This window comes from Lissotriton helveticus, chromosome 4_2, assembly GCF_964261635.1.
Source record: "Lissotriton helveticus chromosome 4_2, aLisHel1.1, whole genome shotgun sequence".
Lineage (NCBI taxonomy): Eukaryota > Metazoa > Chordata > Amphibia > Caudata > Salamandridae > Lissotriton > Lissotriton helveticus.
Genome location: NC_136064.1, coordinates 127,742,754 through 127,760,971, shown reverse-complemented (window position 1 = coordinate 127,760,971; position 18,218 = coordinate 127,742,754). Strand labels below are relative to the sequence as shown.

General features: G+C 41.8%; 1 pseudogene across 1 annotated transcript in view; it reads right to left on the bottom strand.

Annotated features, from left to right (window-relative positions):
• LOC144752104 (nicotinamide N-methyltransferase-like) overlaps positions 1 to 18,218 on the bottom strand; it is a 97,049-nt pseudogene that overhangs the window by 61,212 nt on the left and 17,619 nt on the right. Inside the window, exon 2 of the transcript XR_013594029.1 lies at positions 11,080 to 11,287. The product of XR_013594029.1 is annotated as a nicotinamide N-methyltransferase-like (transcript). The remainder of the gene's footprint in view (positions 1 to 11,079; positions 11,288 to 18,218) is intronic.

Genomic DNA, 18,218 nt, shown 5'->3' with positions numbered 1-18,218 from the left:
CACCTGAGGAGGTGCTGGCCTGATGGTCTCTTTTTTTCTGAGCCAGATCCCGTACCTCAGCTTGTGCCAGATTGTTAGGGTGCCACCTCTGCATGTGGCGGATCATTGTGTAGTTCCCAAATGAATATTTTTTATTTGGGTTGCCCCTGGACAAGACCTCGTTGCAAATTAAGCATGTCACCTTCGGGGCATTCACTTTTTTTTGCCCAGCAGGGATGGAAAAATACTGCCATATATAATGTACTTTGACATGGCTTTGTCTTGGTTCTTCAGGCAAGTATGTTCTGTTTTGTTGGTCCTCATCATCTTCTTCCTCCTCTTCTTCAACTCCTGGAAGGATCTGGGGTGGTGGACCTTCCTTTCTGGGTGGTGGTGGTGGTGGTGGGGGTGCACCAGCTGCAGCTACTACTGAAGCCATGTCTCACAAATAGCTCTTGCTTTCTCAAAGAAAAAAGTAAGAATGAGGATGAAAGGAGGGGGATTTCATCATTTGTAGAAAAAAAAAGTTGAGAACCAATGAAAAGTGTTATTTTTAGGTCACATGTCCCGACGCGCTTACGCTACGCGCCACGGAGCGCTTACGTTTCGCGCTGCGGGTCGCGCCACGGAGCGCTTCCTGGTACGTTTACGGAGCGCGCCGAAGAAACGCATCACGCGGTTACGGGATTCGTCACGTTTACGCGGCACATCACGCGACTATGCGAAACGTCATCACGTTGTTTTCGTTCGCGGGAAAAGCGCTCACAGGACGCTCACCCGTACGTTCGCCGGTACGTGCCCCGGGAGCGCCCCGGGGCGCGTACCAGGACAAATAATAAAATAAAAAAATTACACATTTTAAAATTTCTAATAAAAATTATTACTTTCATACATATAGATATTTAGTATTAAAAAACCTATGAAATTCACTGAAAAAAGCATAGGTCATAGAGCATATATATTTAGGAATTAGCATTTACAAAACCATTGAAATTCACTGAAAAAACCATAGGTTATAGACCATATATAGTTAGGAATTAGCATTTACATAACCTTGAAAATTCACTGAAAAAACCATAGGTTATAGACCATATATAGTTAGGAATTAGCCTTTACAAAACCTTATTTTACTCACACAAAACCATTGAAATTCCATATATAGTTAGTTGCACTAACTATATATCGCGCACCCGCAATCCACTGCTGATGATGTCACATATTACATCATTCATGACATGGTCAGTGACATCACTGATGACATCACTGATGACATCTCAAATGACATCACTGATGACATCACTGAAAACAACATCCAGTAATTTTATGTTTCTGTAAAGTTTAAATATGTCTTACATATTGAAGAATGAGTGGATGTATAAGTGTCTGGATGAAGGATTTAGTAGGTGCATGACTGACTGTATGAGTGAGTGATTAAATATGTCTCACTGAGTGCATGGGTTAGTGACTAAACTGTCTTAATTTGTGCATCATTATGTCTGTTGTTCTGTAAACTGCTGCATGTGTTGATCAGTAGCTATATGAGTAACTATATGGGTTATTTATTGATTCTCCAAGTATTTGTATAGGAGACTGAGTGTGTGTGTGGCTGGCTGGGAGGTGTGTGACTCTGTGCAGATCAATGTGTACTTGTATCAATGATTGTATAAGAAAGTAAGTATGTGTTAGTATATGTTTGAAAATGTAAGGTGCTCTATGTTTAACTGTATAGACAAGAAAATGGAAGTGTGATTGATTCTTTACAGGACTGACTAGGTGTGTGAGTAACTCCATGGATGAGTGGCAGAGTGTAAGTGTCTGTATAGGTGTATGAGTGCATATGATAGTGTTGTAAAGATGAGTGATTGTATGTATGAATGATTGTATGGGTGAATGAGTGAATGTGTGTGTAGACGTAGGAATCAGTGAGTGCGTATGTAGTAACTAGTATTGGTGTGTCAAAGGTTTCAAAAATTATACTCTGTATTTAACACTGGGTGTAACAGAGGTTATATTAAAGTGTGAGGAGATGCATTGTATTGTCACATGAATGATATCATCAGTGATGTGATCATTGATGTCAAATGAGATGTCATCAGTGATGTCATCAGTGATGTAATTTGAGATGTCATCAGTGTTGTCATCAGTGATGTCACTGACCATGTCATGAATGATGTAATATGTGACATCATCAGCAGTGGATTGCGGGTGCTTGATATATAGTTAGTGCAACTAACTATATATGGAATTTCAATGGTTTTGTGTGAGTAAAATAACGTTTTGTAAATGCTAATTCCTAACTATATATGGTCTATAACCTATGGTTTTTTCAGTGAATATGTATATATATATATATATATATATATATATATATATATATATATATATATATAGCTTTTGAAAAAAACAATATTTTACATATTGTAAAATAGAAATGACTGCGAGAGGTTCTGTCCCTATAGTGAACTTTACTCTAACCAATATGGGATTTGTATGATATAGACATTAAACAAAATTGTGTTTGGTCCACTTTTTATTGCACGTGCTCCAAAAAGACAGGCACAAACACATGCATCATATACATGTGTACACACACACATAAGCATTCTGAATGGTGTTTGTGTTTTACTGACACAATATTTTCGAGGCTAAGCAAAATATCAGTTTATAACTGCATTACTGCCCTTCTACACCTCTTTTTCTAGATTGTAGTTTTACCCCGGGACACCATATCTGCTTGTTATGCTCACCTCCCCTTTGGATAATTGCATATCTTCAACAGATCCACAGTCACACCTTAGGAACTACCAATTCTCTTTCCTGATCATAGTTATCAATAAACCATTTTTGAGTGATCAATATATTTTCCACACTCTTCTCTATTGGAGTAACCAAGGCTCAACTAGCGTGTGTCCTGCCCAGGAGTGACAGTAAAGAATCTCCCTTATAGAGAGTTGTCACAATGAGGTAATAACATCTTTCACATATATGTATGTATTATTTACAGTTAGGCTTTCCAGAGGCAGGAATTCCTCAGATGGTTGTCTGTTAATAACACATATATGTATGTATTATTTACAGTTAGGCTTTCCAGAAGCAGAAATTCATCAGATAATTGTCTGTTAATAACAATTTCAGGAATCTCTACAAAACCTAGAAGACCTATAGCTTTTACTACATCGCAGAGCATACAAAGTGTAGTGGTGATAAGTCAACCAGGTTCACAGAAGAAAGAGGGGGCCCAAAACGTGTTTTTGCTTTATTGAACTTAACATAGAAATATATATTGCAGTTAGTGTTCAAAAAACAGCTGAACAGATGTTAATGGAACTTGAGAACATAATAGATCATGGAGTGCGGATGATACTTTTAGGTAGTAGAGGTAAGTAGTATTTTAAAACTCATAAGGCATTTGAACTTGGACATATCTGTGGCCACAGTAATTTGTTTGTCTGTTTTATGAGTTAGGGGCATAGATGTAGGTACTTTATTAAATTGGTAATAGGAAGTCAAAAATTATATAAAGTTTCTATATATTTTTTAAAGGTATTTTCTATAAAATTCACTGACATAGCGTTCTTCAATTTTCTACATATTGAAGCCGTTCTTACTGATATTTAAGGGCCTAACCCAGAGCGCAGCTAAAGTATAGTAAAAACAATATGGCTGACTTTAATTTTGTAAAGGCAGCCATTAGCCAGCCATATACAGGAGTGGGTGGAACTTTGAAACACACGGAAGATACCGAAGGTCTATCGTTGATCCAAACTCAATGCAGAGCCTATTGAGTGTTCTACACAAGTAACTGGAACAGAACAAGGATTCTTATTCTACAGGAGACACACAGAGAAGAAGTGAATATAGAAATATAGTTCAAAAGAAGAACTCAGTCCAGAAAAAGATTATGAACCCATAGAAAAGTACCCATCAGCCCACTCAATAGTGGAACTTCGTCATCTGGGGTTTTTTGTTTGAAAAATTGGTGTCCAATATGCCCTTCCTCAGATGAAACTTGAGGCAAGCTTAGGACCCAATGGTTGAACCCTCAACCAAAGCAGATGACAGAGTATGAATGCTGATAAGGCTTAGTTGCAGTGCTAAGAAAAAGTGTAAGAGAAGAGGATAGTGCTCAACGTGATTAAAAATACCTATCTTCATGTCAATAAGAAAACTTTATTATATGTGCCCATCAAGATGGTATAGTTAAAAGCAGAGTGAGAATAGCAGTGAAAATATTTGCTATTTACCATAGATGTTTAGATGGTCAACATGTTTCAGCCTCTCCAGGCTTTCGTCAGGACCTGTAGTTCACTACTGCAACACTTACTTTTATGTGCTGTGAAGGACAGACTATAGAAATTCTTTGAATTTGTGTATCAACTCCTGTAGAACAACATAAATACAGAGAAACGAAAAAACCATACAGCAACCAGTTATGGTGATTTCAACAACAATCGTTGGATTAGTGTTTTCCATACATATACATTTTATTGTATGATTTATAACTTACCCAGTATTATGGGATGAAGGACCTCACCTCACCTGGCAACGGCTCAGGATAAGGAGGCCACGCACTGTAGAGGATTGAAAAAGTGGTGTATTTTAGTTCATCTCATTACTTATTTGAGTTAATCTCATGATTTGGAAAGGTGTATCCAAATTGCGTTCTAGTAAAGACACAAAAATGGCAAAAAGGAAGGCCAAAGCCTAGATGACTATTACTGGTATGGTGTTTCTATCACAACTCACTCCTGTTCATACATAAATATCCGGAGTGGCAGAATTGTAACTTTCTGCCCTGAGTGTTAAGGGCACATTTGTATCTTAATACCTGTCATTCACGCTAGGGTTAAGGACAGGGGCCAGTAAATCAGGCAATACTCTAGGTCCCAAACGGTCCCTTCCAAATACTCTATCATGATTATTTAATAATAGCATGTGTTCAGCCAATATTCTAGGCAGAGACTACCACGCAAGACTCACCGCCGCCTGGAGCACACTCACCTCTCCGTCGTTACCTCGTGCTTCACCGAGCCGAGGGGGAGGTTATGGCCCAGTGCGGTGCGCTCGTTTAACAAAGCGGCCTGCGGACCAGAGAGAGAGCTGTATTTCTCTGTAATCCGATAGGTTCATCTATTGAGCCAATCAGAAAGTGTATATTACCAGCGCTCGTTTCACAGAGCAGCCTGCGGACCAGAGAGAGAGCTGTATTTCTCTGTAATCCGATAGGTTCATCTATTGAGCCAATCAGAAAGTGTATATTACCAGCGCTCATTTCACAGAGCAGCCTGTGGACCAGAGAGAGAGCTGTATCTCTCTGTAATCCGATAGGTTCATCTATTGAGCCAATCAGAAAGTGTATATTACCAGCGCTTGTTTCACAGAGCAGCCTGCGGACCTGAGAGAGAGCTGCATGTCTCTGTGATCCGATAGGTTCATCTATTGAGCCAATCAGAAAGTGCATATTGCCAGCCCTGAATGCTAGTAATTGGTCATAGTAGCCTTCCTGTTCAGCCAATCGTAATGTTTCTTTTACGGACCGCTCTGGGGACACGTGTGGCAAAAGCTGATTGGCTCAGCGGTTATAAACAGGAAACGAATTAAAGGGCCAATGGCATTCTACTTTTACCTGTGTATTTACATTATAAAGTCTCAGCGCTCGTTTTTAGGAAAAGCGCGAAATGGCATGAGGATCCCATATGGGGCTAAATTTTGAGATTTGTTACTAGAAGATCCTAATTCTAAAAACTGGAATAAGTGTTAAAGTCCAGTTGTGAGGAGGTAGTCCACTATGCATAGAACTACTGCCTTAGACCGCTAAGTTAATATGGTATGCATTCTTATTGTGTTATATTAGATCTTTCAATTTATAATTGTTTATTTATTACATTTTGGTAATACAACACACCCTAGTTATATAAAGAGCCAAAGTGGTAACGGAGTAAAAAAGACATTCCCCTTAAATGACTTTATCAGATGGCTAAGGATAGTGTGTTTACGGAAGTTTCCACACACATATTTGAAATGAGGAAGTGAGATCACCCGCATGACTCATAAACAGAAAACAGGAAAGGAACAGATCCATTATATGGCATGGTAAAGCCGGCATGTATCTTACTTTTGCAGCCAGGCCAAGTTGTTAATGAAGGTGCCATGGATAGTGTTCTATAACCGAGGCACAATTACAACTGTATCCAAGGGATATCGTCGTTTAACCCTTCTGTGTCACATTTCAATTTATGTACCCATCTCTGTTCCTTTCTTAGTAGAAAATGGGATACGTTAGTAACATGTTGAGGTATATAGGGTTGTTCCAGAACAACCCATCTTATCTCATCTGCTTGATGTTTGGCGGTGAAAAAATGGGAAGTCAGGCGAGTCGCCTGTTTATTGCGTCTGATTGTGCTCTTGTGTTCCTGTATACGTAGCTTAATTTTCCTGGTCGTCATTCCTATGTATCTCAGACTACATGGACAGGTAATTAAGTAGATGACTCTCTCGCTGTTACAATTGGTGTGACGTTTTAGCAACCATGGTCGTGTGGTGCCAATGTCTACATTCAAAGTTCTTTGCGTTTGGGGACACACTGAACAATTCCCACAAGGGTGATGTCCCTGAACAGGAGGGAGATTCCATAGAGTGGGGATGGGTTCCTCTGTGGTGTGTCGTGGTCTTGTGTGGACCAGTTTGTCCCTTAGATTGTTCCCTCTCTTGAAAGAAAAAAGTGGTAGAGGAATTGTCTCTCCAGTACTGTTCAAAATCCTCCATCTTTGTCTTATGATTTTCTGTATCTTAGAAGATGAGGTATTAAAAGTGGTGACACATGCCAGTCTGTCCAGAGGTGGTTTGTTGACTGGGGGTGCCAAGAGCGCCTCACGGAGGTTGTTTTCTGCCCGTTTGAGAGATTTTTTGACCAACGTTCCTGGATACCTCCTTGTTCTCAATTTCGTCGAAAGATCTTGAGCTTGCGACTGGAAATCTGCTTTATCTGATAAAGCAGATTTCCAGTCGCAAGCTCAAGATCTTTCGACGAAATTGAGAACAAGGAGGTATCCAGGAACGTTGGTCAAAAAATCTGATAAAGCAGATTTCCAGTCACTCCGATGTATTCCACTCGTGTCTACACCACTCCAATATACTCTACGAAATGCCACTCCACCATAATTCACTCCAGCCTACGCCACTCATTTATATGTTATATGTTAGTTAACTGTATGCCACTCCGATGTATACCACTCGTGTCTACACCACGCCACTCTATTGTATTGCACTGTATTAAAACTTGACTCTATGCCACTCCATTCTACAACAATCTACTCAAAGCCACTCCACTCTAAGGTACACTTCTCTGTACACCATTCTACCCTATGCTATTCCACTGCATACTACCCCACTCTATGCCACTCCTCTCTATGCTAAGACACAAAATTCCACAACCCTCTACACCAAAACACTCTAAGCCACTCCAAAGTATGCAATGACACTGTACGTCACAACACTTTACACCATGACACTGTACGATACAACACTCGAAACCTACATACAACACTCTCCATCAGGAGTGATGTAGAGTCAGTGTATGGCACTGACGTCTTCATTACTCCAGTCTATGCCACTGCAGTTTACTCAGCTTTCATCACTATTCTAAACTCAGTGACACTCTACAACTCTCAAGTCTACTAAAGTCTACTCCACTCTATACCACTCCAATGTACAACACTATACTCCAGTCTATGTCACTTTGTAACATTCTATTACTCTTTATGACACTGTGTATCAATCTTCTTCACTCTATGACACTCTTCATAACTCCCTCTATGGCACTGCACTCCAATCTATGCTACTCCATGACACACTTCTCCAGTCTATGTCACTCCACTACTCTACTCTATGTCACTGCACTTAACATCACTCTATGCCACTCGATTCCACCACACTCTAAGGGAGTTTCTGACATTCTACGACATGGCACACCAGACCACTGTATGCCACAAAACTCTGCTCTACTCTATGACACTTTACTACACTCTATGCCACTTAACTCTACTCCACTTCACAGCACTCTACTTTACAAACCTGCATCCCATTCTAATACACTTACTTTACATTATGGTGTGTATGACACTTTGCCCAACTCTGGGCCACTCTATAACACTCTGCTCTATTCTGCCCCACCTACAACATTCTACTCTACTCTATGCAACTCCACACTGCAACACTCTGCTACACTCTGAGATACTCTACTACAATATGCCCCTGAACACCACTGTACAACACTGTATGCCACTGTAGGACACTCTACTTCACTCTAGGACACACATCACATCTCCTTCAATGCCACTACACCACGCCATAATCTACTATTCCACTGTATGCCACTCCACTAAATTCAGTATTTGTAGAGCGCACAGCTACCCGCAGGCATCCCAGCGCTGGGGGCCATCGGGAAGATTAAGCGAGCTATTGCCCAGAGTCACATGGTGCTGAGCTGACCTGCCGCCAATGCCAGGGATCGAACCATGAGCCCCAGCGCCCGGTGTCAGTCACCCTGTCTGCAGCACCACATCTCCTCCCTCACACTGTATGCCCTCTAAGCCAATCATCTCAACAGAAGTATTTAACACTCTACTCTACCACACTCTATAACACTGTACAGTACACTACTCCTTTCTACAACACTGTTCTGTATGCCACTCCACTCTCTGACACTTACCAATACTCTATAACCTGCCGATCCACTATAGGGTATTCCACATCATGGTTTTCCATTCTATAACACTCAACTATACACCACTTAACTCTATACAACTCTACTCTATGCTACTCTGTTCTATGCCATTCCACTCTACCCAACTCCAACCCACTCCACTCCCATCCACTTCACTCTATTGCACTCTACTCAAAGCCATTTCACTCTACCACTCATTAATATAGTACTCCACTTTCTTATCTGTGGAATAAGGACTCTTTAGCACTCCACTTTCTAATATTTGTAATATGGACTCCAATCTATAGGACTCCACTTTCTCACATTTGCAATACACACTGGGTGACGTCTGTTTTTTGTTGACAATCAGGCAAGCAAAGGTTTGTTAGAAAGGCTAACACTGGTCATTAACCACAGATCAGAACACCAGATGTGAAGTATGATGGGAAAGTATGTAGAAGTAAGTATGAAATGACAGGCAGGAAATATAAAACACAGATCAGGAGTGTATGGAGACAGTAGCCTACAAAGAATACAATAGTACGAACATGAATGTAAAATTCAAGTGCAGCACCCAGGGAACAGGACAGTAATACTATGCTATACTGTAACCCATTATCACACACCCTACAACATCTCTCAGATATGTAAATGACATGAATAGGTGTACAGCAATCAGCCAGATAATAAGACACTTCTCAATTAGCAATACACTGGGAGCTGAGGATCATAGAATAAGATTGAAGAATATGAAACAGACAAAGCGACATAAGACTCTGACCAGTAATACACATAATTTTTGCACTAGGATGATGGAATAAATTAGTCTATCACTCTGGTGGTGGTACCACACTAAAGATTTATAATTTTCCACTGACAGGTGGTCATTCATTCAGAAAGCGTTGGCAGGAAGAACGATCCTAGCAGTTTCCGTCAAAGTTTTCGATGTTAAGTGCAGAGTGTTCCAGTAACATGAACAAAGAGTATTGTTCTTTATTTTAAAAAAATCCTTTGCAATTAAACACATAATGACTCCCCCTCCATAGGAGTCATTTCCAATGTGGTGGGGTTATTTTCTTTTCCTTTACCACCAGGGTGTGCCTGGAAATGACAGACAGTAAAAAAACAGCTATATGTCCACCAATCCTAATTGGGTGAATGGACATATAGCCAATTCTCCACCAACACTTACTTCTTTGGGCAATTGGAGATATTTGTTCATGGCATTCATGGTATTATCACTGATGTGGCTACACCCAATGTCCACCTGCATCTAAATTGAATGGGATAGACCACAAGGTTGGTGGGGTGGGAACTCTGTCACCTTTACAAGAGAGATCCTGCCCCACCAACATATAAATCAGGCTCTTTACTTTGTAATCAGTAATTCTTCTTTTTCTAGCACCTACTTGTGATCTATTGTACTCATCTTTTTCAATGTGTTAGTGCATTCTAAATAAAATAGCATAACTCCACACTTTATGGTGATATATTGACACCGTATCAAGCCCCCGTTAGCCAAAATCCTGCATTTGACATTTGGAATAAGATACTTCTGCTGTTTACATTTATATAAAAATGGGCCTAAGGAAGTATGCTCTTTTGAACTATCTGCAATACAATCTATATATTGATATAGTTACATTGCAAGATTTCAAATTATGTCAAGTGTCAAAAAAGCTGAGCTAAGGCACATTAAATAGGTGGGAAACGTTTTGTGACTCCCATCGACTGGCTCCAAACAAAAGGATGAATGATTACAGGGAACAGCATACCATAATCCCTGTATTTGAATTTGGAAATGAGATTTTTTTTCAAAAGAACATGCACTACTGTTATTAACAAAATCCCATTAGAGAACTTCACTTATAGAAGCAGGCACCCCAACACACACCCTGGAGAGGAATCTGTCCAATGGAATAGCATCGCTCTATGAATATTTTACCAATTCCTTTTAGAAGTAAGTCACTTTTTTAAACTTTAATGAGCACAATTCAGTAACAAACCAGTGACACACCTCAATGCTAATCGTAAAAACAATGAAGATGCCCAATGCATGACTTCTCCTATTTGTGATTCAGAATGAGTTGATAACCTTTTGTGATACAAAACAAATTACCAAATCACAATAACCAAAGAATTGCATTTCAAGAAATGGTGAGTGATAGATTTGTCATGCTCGCTCACTTACAGGTTCAAAGATGGAAAGCAGTTTGATGAACGCCCTTCAAATCTCTATGTTCAAAAATGGAAAAGTGGCATGAACCTGCTGCTCACCTCTGGAAACTTTGACATTCATTTCATGAAAGTAAACCTGCTGCCCTCGGCATTAGGATTGCTGGCAAGGTAAACAAAGGTGGGCATATGAAATACATCATCAGGTGCAGAATACATACCTGTTGCCCTGAAGCTCACAAAGTGCCTTTGCTGCATGACTCCAGTCCAGAGCTCCAGGTTCATTTCTCCTCCACTTCTCTATCACTGCAACACACTGATCAGTGGAGCCACCAAGAACAATGTCTGAAAAATAGTCACAGGCTGGGAAGGTCCAATGGAAGAAAGGAGCATAGGACAGCTCAATCAGCAGCTCCCCTTTTACAGCACCTGGTAAGAAAAATGTACAGAAATAGATTATTGATTAGGATTTTTGAAGTCAATATATTATATTAACCTCTGCTCCGCATGTAACTTTGCACAGATCAATCAGGTACAGATCAATCAGGTTTATTTTTAGAGGCAGATTGTAAATTATTTGTGCAGCACCTCAAACAGTGGAACAGTGAAAACACCACACCAAAAGATACTACACCTGTTTAGACAAATATAGTTTAATTTCATGAACCAAATTAGACAACAGCTACAACAATTCAAAACGGAGGCCTTGAGTCAAGAATTTTTAAAGACTAAACTGAAATGTAGTGCTTAAAAGCATACTCCGCCAACCGGGGCTAACTGGTCATGCTTCACCGGAACAAATACAAACATTCAGGCCAACCACGATGGAGCCTGGTCCAGATAGGTGGAGCAGGATTGGCCCGCTGCAAAGTTCCGTTAATGCATCGTTATTGGGGCAGAGATGCAAGAAGTAAAGGGGTGATTTATCATTGTGAATCTATAGGATGGTGGTGATGCATCAGCTCTGAGCTGCGCTCTGAAATGTAGCCACTGAGCTGCAGAGTCATTGATACATCACGATCAATCCTCTCAAAGGCGGTGATGCATCTGCTGTTGCAGTGCTGCACTGGTTCTGAGATGCTGTGGCTATGGCAATGCATAGAGTCTGCTGGAGCAGCACCTCAGGCCCATTTCAAGGGTCCGGGACTGGGCTGGCACCACTTGGCAAGGCCGACCCACAGATGGCAGAGTACATGTGCAGCTAAAGGGTGGTTGGGAGTCTTTGATGTCCCTGAGATTTCAGAACAGGATGTGACACAGCAATCCCTTGGAGTCTCTTTGATTCTGGGATCAAGTGATGTGGGTCCAGTCCTTCTCACCCAGGCAAGGAAGACAGCAGGCAGCAGATTAACACAGCAGAAACGCAGTTCTTCCAGCGCAGCAGTCGAGCAGAGTGATAGTCCTTGAGGGGAACCAACCTTTACAATTCAACCATTACATTGCAACATCCTTTATAACGCATGTCACTACAACGCAGGCATTACAAAGCATATGATTACAACGTACGCCACTAGAGTTAGAATAGTCATTTTTTACCCCTACACTATCCAATACTTACCTTAAATTCAATTTAATGGTATGCGTTGTATTGGTATGCGGTGTAAAGGTAGTATGAGAGGTAATGGAACGCGTTGTGAAGGTAGTTTTTTTAAATGCGATGTAGTGTCATGATATGTATTGGAATGCGTCGTAGTTGATGTTCCAATGTAAAAACTGCGTTGTAAGTGCATGAGTTGTAAATGTATGCGTTGTAACATCATACATTCATCCTTAAGCAGCACATCAGTCCTTATTCCTGCCAGACTATCCACAGGTCAAGAAATATACTGAATTGGTGAGGTCAGAAGTCCAGTTCTTATACCCAGTGTTGTCTTTGAAGAAGGCAAGTGTTGGACTTGGCCCATTTTGCAGGGTCATCCCTGAACTTTTTGCCTTCGTCCTATATTTTTTCTGACCTGTTCTTGGCTGTTTTATTACTCTGGGCACTTTACTACTGCGGATCAGTGCTAAAGTGCATATGCTCTCTGTTGTAAATTGATGTATGGATTAGTGACTCCAGGTTTACTTGTCAGACCCTAGTACAGTGCACTGCATGTGCCCAGGGCTTGTAAACCAAATTCTTCCTGGTGGGCCTGCAGCCCTGATTGTGCCATCCAACTGTATCCACTTGTAAAGTGTATCTCAGGTCTGCCATTGCTGAGCCTGTGTGCAGTCTGGTACTGCCATATTGACTTGGCAAGTACACCAACTTGCCAGTCCCTAAACCTTCCCTTTTCTATATATTAGTCTCCCCTAAGGTAGGCCCAAGGGCAGGGTGCATTGTTTGTAAAAGGTAGTACATGCCCTGATGTGTGTGGCATGTCCTGATAGTTACAACCAATTTCAATTGTATTATTGCAAGGCAAACTGTTCCTCCTAGGTCAGAATGGGCAGTTTAATTATAACATCTTATAATCCTAACTGACTCAGGGAATTTATAACGTATATATTTTATTGAAGTTGGTTTAAACATTCTGTTTTTGAAAATACCACTTTTAGAACATAGGCATTTTCTTGCCTAGCTGTCCAGGCCTGCCTCTGCTAGGTTGTGTATTCCTTATCTGGAGTTTGAGTGACAGGGGCTGGGGGATTCCAGGAGACAGGGAGAGTCAGCACAGGACTGAATAGATCCATATGCATGTGATTGATGGGAGGGAGCACCTGGGACCTTTCACCCCCGCAATGCACTGCTGATGACGTCACATAATGCATCATTCATGACATGGTCAGTGACATCACTGATGACATCTCAAATGACTTCACTGATGACATTACTGATGGCATCATCCACGTGAAAATATGATGCACCTGCTCACACTCTAATATAACATTTGGTACAGCCATTGTAAAATACAGACTACCATTTGCGAAACCATCGACACCCAAATTCCAGTTACTACATACACACTCGTTTGTGATAAATAAAGAAATAATTACCGGTACTATTTTTCTATGCATTAACTAAAAAGGATAGCTCAATAAATAAGAGGCAAAATCCGTGGTATCTGAGTCATACGGGCTTTAATCAGATGGCTCGAGCCAATGGACCATCGGGTTCCATCACCTGCAAAGGTTCAGGAAGGGACAGACACAGGACAAAGAGGGACAGCTACTATCTCATTAACATCATACAGTATATATAGTAAAACAGTATAATTGCATTGAATACAGTAGGCGTAACTAGTGACAAACGAAAGATAAGAACATATGGGCGTAAAAAGAAGGCGTGCACAGGGCGTGCACGGAGGTGTGTGATGTAGACGTCACAGAAGTGTCATAAGTGGGTGGATACATGGAGGGGGCTACATGGGCAGCTGGAACCTTTAACCTACTGGTGCGCGCAAACAGGCCATGACGTGTAACTGGGGAGAGCTGGGGGCTCTGACTTCTGGCACTAGAAGAGGAGACTAAAGTCTGGGATGTCAGAACGACCTGTACCTATAGTATATCTGATATCTGGTGTTTGGAGTACATGTTGCTTGAATCTAAAAGTCATCAGGGCAAAGGCTGCTTGTCACTAAAGCTAGTGCATGCATATATTTCTTCATGTATTGCATGTGCTATGAATCTTCTATGGATACTAATACAATTAATCACTTGCATGGAGACAGGAAGACTAGACTGTGGATGGAGATGTTTATACAGTTCGTTAGCTAGGAATGTGAAGCCGGGGAGCTGAACTGATAACTGTAGGCATAACATATTCTTGGCAGGCAGGCAGGCTAGGCCAAGCCGGGCACCGCGTTGCTTGGCAAAGTGAAGGGTCAGGGATGCGGGCGGAGCTGCATCGCTCCTCGGAGTAGTTCAGGAGACTTGAGGCTTGAATCTGGTGTCCGGGCCCTGTGAGGCCTAGAAACGGGTGCATCTCGATGATTTAACGTGCACAATGTAAAGACGTTGGCAACATAGGCCTAATACTTGTTGCTTTCAAGAGGGACTGGAAAACTAACATACTAACGTTGGACACAACTATAATTGCGTCTTTATTCAGTCAAGGGGGTAAATATGCATATTAATCATCCACATATAACATATGATGGGGAACACCTAGGGACACACAACAGGGCAAAATTCAATTTTCCTCATTCCCTCCTTGTTCCCTACGTTTCCTTCAGGAAACATCAATATTCATGATACCATCTATCTGTTCATACAGCATCATTTGCTCGTCTCTTATCTTTTGGGAATGGGACTTTGGACTTGAAATACAAGAGGTAGCGCACAAGCAGCAAATCGCAGGGCCACATTGTAAACAGAGACAACAACTGAAAATGATCATTACTACTATTCCTAGGAATGACAGTACTTTCCATCCCCAGGCAGATATTATACTCCAGAGCCAGCCGGACCAAGTCCAGGTGCCTGGATTCTGGTGTAGCTGATGAGCTATTTTATGAAGTCTAGTTATTGCTGAATACACAGACGGTGCGTTATTAGGAATGAAAACGCAACAACTAGATCCGATGACTCTACAAGCTCCGCCCCTATCGGCCAGTATGACGTCAAGAACAAGGCGGTTCTGAAGAACGACAAATCTCATAGCAGACTGTTCCTCTGTTAAGTTACCTAGGGCGGAAGTAGTCTCATTCACTACTGCTTCAAGGGTTCGGGTTAATCTGCGTATTAATTTACTATTCTGGACAGGACCTATGAAGAAAAAGAAACCTTTATTGAAATCTGCATACTGTTCTAATGTAGTTTCAGTCTGATCGACAATTGGGGACTCGATCTCCCTTCTATGTCTGACGTGTACTAGATGTGTATTTCGGTGATAATCGGATGGAGCTAGGAAAACTGGTGGCAGTAGGAATGCAATGTAACATGTTCCATCCCAATCTAGAGGCAGACGTACATATGCGGTCTGACCACATACAAAATATGAATGACGTGAAGCTTTGAAAGTAGATTTCCCACTGTCACTATACTCGACCACAGTAGTACAATCACTGTGTCCTAGGTGTACTGAACCATTCTTTCTAACACATAATTCGCCTTTCACTGGTAGGACTGTTATGGAAGGCAAGTCTGGAGTGGTCTCGGACTGAACATTCAAAACCATGAGGTTGGAGGAAAAATTACCTAGATCATATACTTCATTTTCTAGTTCTAACCCTGTCCTATGGGGAAGACCTTCCTTGTCTGGGACACATGTTCTATTCAGAAGGGACTTATCATCTAAGGATGATGTTAACGTAAACCATGCTCCACACGAACCATTATGTGAAAACGGATAGGGAAAGAGTGGCAGAACTCCCTTCACTGTCTGAAAAGGGGGGAGTCGACCACACACCCAACAATTAGTGGCATTACTGGTTTGATGCGAATAGTGTAACATGCGGATAAAAGTATTGTTGCGCATTGCAAGTCGATAGGATAACTCGTGAGGGGGTAGTTCACTAAAGGTGTGCTCTACTGTATCATTAGAGGAAAGATGTACATGTGAATCAAGAGGAGGAAAAAATACATGTAAAACATAACTTATACATGTGATCGTAAGACTCAGAAATAACATAAACAATAACGTAACAATGCATCTGCTTCGCAGATTCTTACAGTAACGTATTTTCTTGGAGTTTCTATCTCTCTCTCTATGTGGGTCTATCTCATACATGTCAGGAACCTGTCTAACCGCTTCACCCGAGAGGGACTTAAACAATTAAACGCTGTCTGACTTACTAGACCTCAATTTCATTTTATACTCCTGCTGCGGAGTTTTCTCTAACAGGGGAAGTTTAGAGTCAGTATCGGGGCAGTCCTTGAAAAAAGTCTTTGGACGGAGTCCATGGAAACGCTTGATGTGGCTGGAGTGTAGCCAGCCCTTCCTGCCTTCTAGCTTTACGGCGGTCCTTGTGGTCATCAGAACAAGTTTTGGCTCCTTCCAGCGGGGCTCCAGGGGGCTTGAACGATCGAAGTTGCGGATCAAAACAAGATCGCCTGGAACGACCTCGTGCGGTTTCACCTGGGTGTTGTCTGGAAAGGCAGCCGCGACCTGTGAACGACAAGAGAGTAGTGCAGACATCAAGGAAGCTAGGTAATCTGTCAGCATGTTACTGTCAACATCGGTGATTTTACGAGGCATAGGTGTACCCCACATGTTTGGGGGACGACCAAAAATAACTTCATAAGGTGACAACCCAGATCTGGAGTGGGCGACCATTCTCATATAAAAGAGGGCAACCGGCAGGGCTACCATCCAATCTACACCTTTCTCGGCACAGACCTTCGCTATTCGTGTTTTCAGAGTTTGATTATGTCTCTCGACGAGGCCAGCTGCCTCGGGATGTCGTACGCAATGGAATTTCCACTGGTACCCTAACAGAAATGATACTTGTTTCATGAGTTCGGACGAGAATGGCTGTCCGTTATCTGAATACACGACCCTGGGCAAACCATAGCGAGGGAAGAACTCACGAACCAACTGCTTGGCAGTGGTCGCGGCAGTATAATCTGGGACTGGATATGCTTCTGTCCATCTGGACAAAGCGCATACAACTACGAGGACATACTTGAAACCTCGGCATCGATCCATCTGGATATAATCCATCTGGAGGACTTCAAAAGGGTGGTCAGGAGGATGGAATCCACCTTGTTCCACCGGAACACCTTTACCTGGATTGAACTGACAACAGATCATGCAGGTACGCACTTTCTGCTTTGCTGCTGCTCGTAAATGCTTGTTAAACCAAAGGTTCTGGATGCTGTCTAACATAGCTTTTTCTCCTAAATGTGCTGGACTATGTGCTGTATTAATAATGACTTGAACCATAGAGTCGGGGAGAAACCATGTGGCTTTTCCCTTCGTCAACCATCCCTGATCTGTCTGGACCCCTCCTTGTTCAGACCATTTCTTGATTTCGTCTGGGGTAGCATGTGTCTGTATGTCTAGTACATCTTGTGTAGGGTCTTTAACTGTCATGCAAGTTGTCGGGACTGGAACGTCTGTCTTTGTCATGTTAACTGGAGTGTCTGGAGTCTGAGAAGTAAGCTTGGCTGTTCGATCTGCCAGGTCGTTACCCTGGGAAATGGTGTCAGTGACTTTCGTATGTGCTTTGCACTTCATAATGGCGATGGCTGTCGGTAAATGTATTGCTTCTAACAGAGCTTGAATGAGGGGGCCATGCTGAATCTTGGCTCCATGAGAGGTCATGAAACCTCTTTCTTGCCAGAGGACTCCGAAGTCGTGTACGACTCCGAATGCATAACGTGAATCTGTATATATGTTTACTTTCAGGTTCTTGGCTAGTATACAGGCTTGGGTCAGAGCGATGAGCTCTGCTGCTTGAGCAGACAGGGTGTCAATACGGTGTGTTTCTATAACTTC